The 8934-nt window shown below is 44.6% G+C and overlaps 1 protein-coding gene across 1 annotated transcript in view; it reads left to right on the top strand.

Annotated features, from left to right (window-relative positions):
- Nucleotides 1-797: 797 nt before the first annotated feature.
- The window catches only part of KIAA1328 (KIAA1328 ortholog), a 115805-nt gene continuing 107668 nt past the window's right edge, over nucleotides 798-8934 (top strand). Inside the window, exon 1 of the mRNA XM_063295876.1 lies at nucleotides 798-1475. The gene's annotated coding sequence lies outside the window, so the exon portion shown is untranslated. The remainder of the gene's footprint in view (nucleotides 1476-8934) is intronic.

The raw sequence follows: 8934 nt of genomic DNA, 5'->3' as shown, positions 1-8934 counted from the left end.
CATTCTTCTGCTGAATTACGTTATTCTGCCCCATCCTGCTTTTTGCGTCTGCTTCCCGCCAAGCACAGAGACGCTGCGATCACGTTGGAGATTCTAGCAGAAGGGGAAGTTGGGGCTCCGAAGAGGTTCGGGTTGCAACCCGAGACTTGGTTTATCGGTCAAAACATCATGGCGGCCTATGATAAAATGGTTGAAACTAGATATATGGAATAGAACCTACACTTCCATTTTTACAAATGGCTTTAGTACAGAAGCCACACAAACAATACGGAGCAGTTTGATTAGAAGCTTTGGAAGCCTACGATGGTTTTTGCCTGGCCTTGGAATATCGATAGAGCAAGAACCAGATCAGCCCCCGGGAGTAACAGTTCGAAGTTGGTGTGTCATCGCTAATAGACTTTTCCCAGCCAATCTCCCCCCCCCTCCCCAAAGTGGTGGGGTACCCAGAGCAGAACCTCTCACCCCTCACAGAGCAGGCTGACCACTCATAATATCTTCCAAGCCAAAGTTATAAAGGGTCTTTTTAAAAGCATTTGTGACCTGGGCGTGGGTCGAGAGGCAATGTCACTGCTGGAACTGCAGTCTGAAGCGGTACCAGTGGGTGGCTTGGTCTGAAAGGAGGTAGTTTGCAAGGAGCCAAGCGGGCTGCCTTCTCCTCTTCCGCTTGGGATCGAATCCAGCCTCGCAGTACACTTTTAACATTCTCCCAGTCTCCATTTTTCCTAAATCTTGTGCTGATGGGCTGCCCCTAGCAGTTGAGATTAAAAAAAGCAAGCCTTGTTAGCTGACTTACGCACGCGCGTAGAGGAAATAGGTACTGTTTTTTTAGAAGCTATAATAATTTTGACTAAGAGTTAATTTCATTGCTTTACTGTACCAGTTAGCACAGTTTGGTTTTTAGCAATTAGGATGTTGATTAAAGAACAATATGACAACAATTATGTTGTCATGTGGCTATCTATTATTTTTTTTAATGGCTCTGGACCAACCTTTTCCTATCCAGGGAAGGTTGGAAACAGTGTTGGGGGATGAGATCGGGAAAGAAAAATCTGCACACGGCTCAAAACATCCCACTCACCAAAGTTACAAATTGGCATTCCCTTCTATCTGGCCACGGCTACGAAGGTTGGTGCTGCATTGGTCAAAAGCAAGGCATCTTTCTGCTGCTTCTCAGATCGCCCATCTTCTTCCTTCCCTCAAGTTGCCGTTCATTTTGCATTTCCCCATGTTGTCGTCTCCAGATGGCTAAAACCTGTTTTGCCCTGAATTAACAGCAGGGTGTTGAGTGCATTTCCTTCCCTCCCTTCTTCCACCAGAAACGTTTTCATCCTTAACTTGTTATCTCACCCCTGCAGCACCAGTACCGAGAGTGCCAGGAATTACTGAGCCTTTATCAGAAATATCTCTCTGAGCAGCAGGAAAAACTCACACATTCGCTTTGGGAACTGGAGGCTGCCAAGCAGAAGGAGCAGCAGGTAAGTGCCTCGCCTGCCCCACCGTCCACTGCGTCCTTTGGATGGCTGGTCCCCGTCACCCAGGCAGGGTGGGCTCTGGGCTTGTGAGAATTGGGGCTGCGCTGCCTTGAGGCACTGACCTGCCCCAGGAGGTCTCTGTGGCTCTTTCCTTCTTGTGGGACTTACTGGGAAGGACTCTTGTGAGCTGCAAGGAGGTGAGCTCACTGACTGTGAGGGCTTGTGCAAGGATCTCGCTCCTTGCAGCAGAAACACAAAAGGGTAAGTTGTGCAGTAAATATCACCCCTTCTCAAAGGCCTGTTGGAGTCCAGCCCAGGCGTTCTCTCACCAGCCATATGTAGCTCTCAGGATTTATATCCCACCTTTGTCATTTGTCATTCTTTTCTTAAAAAGAAATGTTTTTTTGTGGAAGAGGTTGACAGTGTGGTCCCTGTAGGATCCTAGATTGCATTTGTGGATCCTATTCATTCATTCATTCGTTCATACACGCGCACACACACACACACACAGACACACACAATCTCACAAGATAAGCAAATCTTCCAGCTTGCCATGCTTTAACATATGTAGACTGGAATGTTAAGTTTGGTTGAAAGGATGCAGTCTCCATCTGAGAGTTCTGACCCAACCGTTAGCTTTCCTCAATAAAGCAACTCGTTGCCAGTAAGCAGCATCTTAGCCATCTTGCTAAATCATCTGAAACGTCTGTACCTAAGAGTCTGTATCAAAATAGTTCTTATGAGGTCCTAAAAAGCTTGTTTTGCTGCTTCAGAAGAATATCTCAGGGCTCATGAATGTGAGTTGATAAATCATCTTCGTTCTAGAAACCCACAAACAAGAGGTGTAGCGGTCCATCTAGGATGGTGTTTTTCAACCTGGGCAACTTTAAGATGTGTGGATGTCAACTCCCAGAATTCAAAACACTGATCTAGGAATCGCTGCTTTAGTTGGGTACATGGAAAACTGTCCTGACAATGTGGCAAGCTTTGGAAAAAAAGAGCTTCTTCACAGGGTTGAGTCTGATTTCCTTGATGTTTTCCCTGACCTTCCGAATTCTTAATGCAGGTAACATTTTGGATGACTTCCTTGACAAAACGCCTTGAGTTGTTTATAAAACTAACAAAGGTGGGATAGAAAATAAAATAAATAAAATAAAATAAAATAAAATGAATGTGACAGGTATCAAATTTGTATGTATTTATGTATCAGTATCATGAAGTGGTGTAGATATCTGGAAGGTTTGATATCCTAACCAGCCATTCTAGCCACTTGACGCCTTCTTCCGACAAAAGGGAAATCAGCAGGAGGATACGGTTTTCCCCAGAGACGTTTCCCCGGTCACATCCCCCACCTTCCACCTGAACAAAGAAACCACTAGGCAAACTGTTTTCTTTTTGTCCCCATTGTTCTTTCTGATGCTAGGGGAACGGTAAGCTGCGTGCTTTTCTATTGGCAGCTTCCTTGAGTGGAGCTGGATTCCTCCTGGTGACTTGGAAAAATGATTCTACATGGTGGTGACTGGAGAAAGCAGAGGTGCTGCGGCAGAAAGGCAAGGGAGAGAAATAGCATGTAGGGAAAGTTGGTGGGCTTTCTTTCAGGGATCATGGGGGGAAGCCCCAGATGGGAAAATCCATTCAGGAGTCCTTTTTCAGTCCAAGCTCAGATTCATCTGGCCCACTGTCCTCATCTGTCTGTCCTGCAGTCTTTTCAGAGCCGTCTCTGCTATGACAAAAGAGTGCCCACAAGTACTCCTGATACTGGTTCTGACCTTAAGCCAAAACAAGGCAAGAACTTCATATAACTATATCTTAACAAGGTTTCTATGAAACTCCCAAAGTTTAGGAGACCAACCATTTTTGGTTCACCTCTGCTTGGTAGTTCTCTGGGATACGGAAGAGTCGGGATGAAATGGCCCTTGGTTCACAGTCTGGTGCCTCCGTTCTCAACTTCTGTCTTGGCCTGAGCTTGCAAGCTTACTGGGGGAAATGGTGCCAAGATGATTTAAGACGGAGCCCTTGTGGAGTCAATAATCAGTAACTGGAACGTGGCGCTTCTTTTTTTGTGTGTGTGTCTGAGATAAAGTTAATTCCATTTGAAAAGATACTTAAGGTGACATGAATTGAATTATTCAAACCAGCTTTCTCAGCATTAACTCTAGGTTAATATCTCATGATGCCTCTGGTTTCATTACTGGAGTTTTAAGTACATAACTTTTTATAATAAATTCAATACTGAGGAGCTGGGCTGAAATTGGTTTACTTTCTAGCGAGCCATAAAAAAGCAGTATTAATTGTAAAGTGAATATTAAAGCGGTCACTGAACTTGACTCAGACAGATGTGGAAATAGCCCTTCTGGTGGGGTATGTAGAGCAACACATTTCTGCTCTGACAGTAATAGAAAATATTAAAGTGTAGTTAAGGTTCTTCCATCAAGAAGAATTTTAGGCAGCCACTCAGCTGCTCTGCAGTGACCTTTCCTGGCTCTTGTTTTGAGCACTCCTCAGATGTATAGAAAATTGCCCTGGTTCCCGGTTATTGCCTCTGACCTAATTATAAAGTCCTTGCTTTGTTATCATCTCAATCAGTGGGAAGAATTCATTTGATGTGGATGAGAAATTGAGGAAATTCCTTGCAACTTGGAGAAGCTGTGAGAGTGATGGTGACGTTCCAGGGAGATCTTCCCTGAAGGGTGGAGAGCATTCTCACATTGCTCCCATACGAAAGCAGGGGCAAAACTTTGACTAGGTTGCCGCTGCTTGTGAGAATCTGTGAGCACAGCTGGTGCTTCAGATCTCTTGGTTGGCCCAGGGTCGCTGCAGTTGTAGCCTCATCTGGCTGTATTCTTCTACTTGGAGAGCAATGCAACCTGTTTTAGTGCTGGGAAGTGCCAAGAGCTGCAGAAGAATTCAAAGTGACATATGTCAGAGCACACAGGTGGACAAGTATCTGAATGTCAGATGGGAGTACTGACTGATCATTTTCAGAGGTAGAGTTGGGGAAGGAGCAGGCAAGGGAAATTTGTGAAGGTTCCAAGGATGTACCTTGGAAGCTCATGCTTGTAAGGAATGAGTCACTTCACCCTGTCACCCAAAACAATGCTTATAAATATACTTCATGCAGAATTCAGCCTGTAGAAGATTCCTAAAGTGGCAGTTATACAACCACAGCAACAGCGACCATGTAAGAGGCAAGAGTTTAAAATAGGCAAAAGACTGATAGCGGGAGTATGTATGTATGTAGGAATATGTATGTGTGGAACTGGCCATCTAAAAGTTCGAAGCAAGAGGGCTTGCTAGGTATCTCTTGGGTGAAGACTGTGCAACCAGCAAGTGCTCAGGTCTAAGTCCCATCCAGTGTCTCTGTTCTGGCAGCAGGCAGTGCAGGACTACAGGTGATGAATGCAGTGGGCAGGCAGGTTCCTTTGAAGGTAGCCTTTCAAGATATAAATTAGCCTTCAGGGCATTTGTCATTTGGCATAGCAGCTTTATAAATTATACACGTGGGTGGGTTTTGTGAATTTATGGCTCGACCATTTCTCTCCAAGCTTCATCCTAGGATCAAAAGGAGTAACAAATGGGATTGTTTTGTGGTTGGTGACGCCATGTAGGAGAGGTGGAGTACTGACACCTCATGTGGCCTGCCGATTCTAGCTGGGCTGTGAGCAGGGTCCCCATGTATGCTTTCTGCAGAGGGCTTAGAGACTCACCGAGTGGATAAGCAGAGAATTGGACTAAGAAGGCTAGATCTGGTCCGTGCTTATATGACCTGCAGTGTTACTAAGCTGATGCTCACCCATCGTTGATAAGGCTCAGTCTTTATGTCGATTAATGGTGGTTCGGGGGCTCTGAAGTCCTCTCGATGAACTTTGTAAAGGGGACCCTCACTCAGTTCCTAAGGCTGAGTGGTGAAGTGTTACTCAGAACAAAGTCCAAATGTGCTGTTTCTTCTGTATTTTGACCAGAGGGTCTCACTGCTGATGCAGAGGAACTACATCCAGCTCAGTATGTGTCATGCTTTGTCTCCTTTCATTGACTTTTCTTGGTATTTGGGGAATATCATGCTTACCTGTGATATTCTGACTCCTTTTTGAGCAAATCTGGGTGAGTAGCAGCCCCCCTCTCCTTTTTAAATAAAAAATACGTGTTGGATTTTTCCTATTACTATAGATCCCTAGTGGGATAAGTCATGAATTGGTTAGCTGTAATATTCCATTTAAATAGCCAAAGTCAGCTCCTTGTCCTATTTATGTATAAAAATTGTGCCTTCAGCCTAAATAGCCCCATTGTATAAATCAGGATGCCTAACTTGGGTTGAGAGCCTCTGAGTAGCTGATCTGAGCATTCAGAAGTTGGTTGGACAATGCATTGCATTGCATTGCATTGCATTTCACTGAATCATAGGATCGGAAGGGATTTTGGAGGTCATCTAGTCCAATCCCTGCCCAGGGCAGGAATCCTCAGATCATCCCCAGACAAACTTCTGCCCAGCCTTTGCTTGAGAACTTCCAATGATAAGAGACCACAGGTCTCCAGGAGATGGGCTGTTGCACTGATTAACAGCTGACATGGTCAGGACATCCTCCTTATTTTGAGTTTGGATCTCTCTCTGTCAAGCTTCCACCCACTGGTTCTTACCCGACCCTTGAGAACTAAGGAGAACCAATCCATACCCTCTTCCCTTTGGCAGCCCTTCAAGGATTGGAAGATGGCTCTCGGGTCTCCCCTTAGCCTTCTCTTCTTCAGGCTAAAGATGCTCAGTTCCCTCTATTCTTCGTAGGATTTAGCCTCCAAACCCCTCACCATTTTGGCCACTCTTTGCACTCTTTCCGAAATGATTTTAAATTAAACTGATACAGTTAATATGATTACTCCCTGTGTGCTGAATCATTCGCCTTCTACCATAAGGACAGAGCAATTTGATGATGAGTTCAAGAGGGAGGTGTAAGAGAAGCCACATAGCCTAAGGTGATACACCTCTGCGGTCAACAAGAGATAGGTTCTTGTCTCAAAGACTTCGAAATCTATATTTAAGCTGAAAGAGGGAGAAAAAAGCTAATAAGCCATTGGGCAGTAGGGAGGAAATGCAGCACAAGAGGACTTCAAATACAGATGGATGTAGAGATGAATTCCTCTTTGGGGTGGAGCCTGAGATTTTGCCCAGAGTTGAGCTTCCTTTGTCTCGGAGCTTCTGCCTTACTGCTGGCTATTTAAATAGCTGCCATTCCTGTCTGGGCCAGTGGTGCTTTAGGCCGTGGTCCTTGTTTATTAACATGGCCAAATGCTGAAGGATCCTCTGGGGAAGAGAGTTTGCCCTGTAAATGTAAGGCGACGCTACGGAATACCATTTAGTCAATTTGTATTTATCATAGTTTGTCTGGGTTGCAGCTGCATCCTCAACCTCCACTTAATAAGCTTCTGACATCTTACTTCCATCATTGCTGTCTCGGTAGTGTTGTATTTCCATGGCTTTAATAACTCAATGTAGACTGAAAGGATAATACTGAAGGAATTGACTGAGCTAATTAGGGCCTGATTTGTCTTGCTGTCCACAGCATGACAAACATATTCTTGACACAAATAGGATAAGGCTGCCTGGTTATCCTTTCCTATTAGCTACCTGCAAATAGATCTCTCTGGCATCCAGGACCAGAGGAGGTGAACCGTCAGGAATTTCTAGCCAGTTCCAAATATTTGTTAATGAAGGAATTTATTTATATTTCCACATTTATAAACCACCCCAAATTGACCGACCGTCTCAACGTTTTAAACGTAGTCCAGTAATCATTGGAACCATCAAGATTAATAACAATGGATGGACACCCCTTAGGCTTCCTAGGGTCCAAAGACCAGTTGAAATTGGTTGGTTTTAAGGGCTTGCAATTCCCCATGCTGGCTGGGGAATTCTGGGAGTTGACGTCCACACATCTTCAGTCTGCCATGGTTGAGAAACACTGAACTAGAGGAAGCCTTGACTTTGCTGCCCAGATGTTTTGGATGACAAACTCCCATAATTCCAGTTGCAGACGCAGATGCTTTTGGGCACAGTAGCTTAACCCCAGCCTGGAGAACCATCCAGACACAAGAGCACCTCCATATGAGCCACAGCTGGTCTGTGGAGAAGATGGTGAATTCAAGCACCTGCCTTGAACTCTTGATGCCTTGCGCTGAAGAGATGCTCGCAGGCGCCCTGCCTGTCGGGGGGACTTGAAAGCAGGCAGAACCAGTCCAGAATCAGCTGCATTGTCCCGAGGAAACACCGATGTGCCTATTTCAGCCTCTGTAATGACACCCTCGAGCACAGGACCCCAAATGTCCCTTTTAATGTTTTCAGACCTGTAGGAATTTGCCAAACGCTTGCACGTTGCAGAGCAATCAGCCTCCATAGCAGCAGGCTAAATACCAGTTTCTGAAAATAAATTTTATACGAATGTATTCTCCAGACAATTTGACTTTTAAATGTTTAAAAATGACATCTTTATACAAGCGAACACCAGCGGAGGCAATAGCTACAAAACCCTGGAGGTCGCCCATGCATCCTTTTGCTTTTCGCGATAGCCTGTTAAAAGCACAGCTGGCTACAATAAGCCACTTGCCTCTTTCTGTTAGAATAATTTACTGCCCTTCTGACCCATAAACATAACCATTATGACGACTTGGCTCCACAAAGCATTCTAAACACATGCTTGGAGGTGATGTGCGGTTTTAAATATTGCATGTGTGAAAGGTTGTATAAGGAGGTCTTGGGGAAGTGAAAAACATATTTCAATCAACAGCGGCTTGGCAGTGCGGAATTTGTGATTCCAAGGATTCTGGGCACGGAATCTCCCCCTTGTGCTGGCATTTTGCTTTTCTGTAGAACCGACTAAACTTGAACTTCCTATGCTGGATGGATTTGGTTGATCCCGACGGCCGACCCATTTTCCAAATCGAAATGTAATTATAATAAAGGCCTGTCCTTTCTCCCTCCAAGCCACTGTGTGATTGCGGTAAGCTAATGGTAACTAACGGTCTGTTTTGAGGTTAATTATGTTCCATCTACCCTTAAAAGTTTGTTGAGAATCCCGTGTATGATGTATTCAAGTAAACAGTAGCTAGAAGTCTGAATTGACTGGACAAGCCATGTGGTTTTCTTGGCAACATTTTTTTGCAAGCGGTTTGCCCAGGGCTGAGAAGGAGGGACTGGCCCAAGTCACCCGGTGGCTTCCAGGCCCAAGGCAGGAGAAGAACTCAGGGTTCCCAGCGTTTTCTATTAATTAAATTAAAACAAGCAACAAAAACAGGACGAGGAAAGAAAAGGGAAAGGAATGCTTATGCATCCATAAAATACATTTGACACTAGTGCAAAGGATGAGGTGAAAATACGATGTTTATATAAAAAAAATTAAAAGGTAAAACAAACTAAAAGAAAAACAAAAAAACAAAAAAAGTATTCTAGCAGCCCTACCCCCCCTTTTCCCCCCCA

This window comes from Candoia aspera, chromosome 2 (assembly GCF_035149785.1).
Source record: "Candoia aspera isolate rCanAsp1 chromosome 2, rCanAsp1.hap2, whole genome shotgun sequence".
NCBI classification, from domain to species: domain Eukaryota; kingdom Metazoa; phylum Chordata; class Lepidosauria; order Squamata; family Boidae; genus Candoia; species Candoia aspera.
This window is presented reverse-complemented; position numbering and strand designations above follow the sequence as displayed.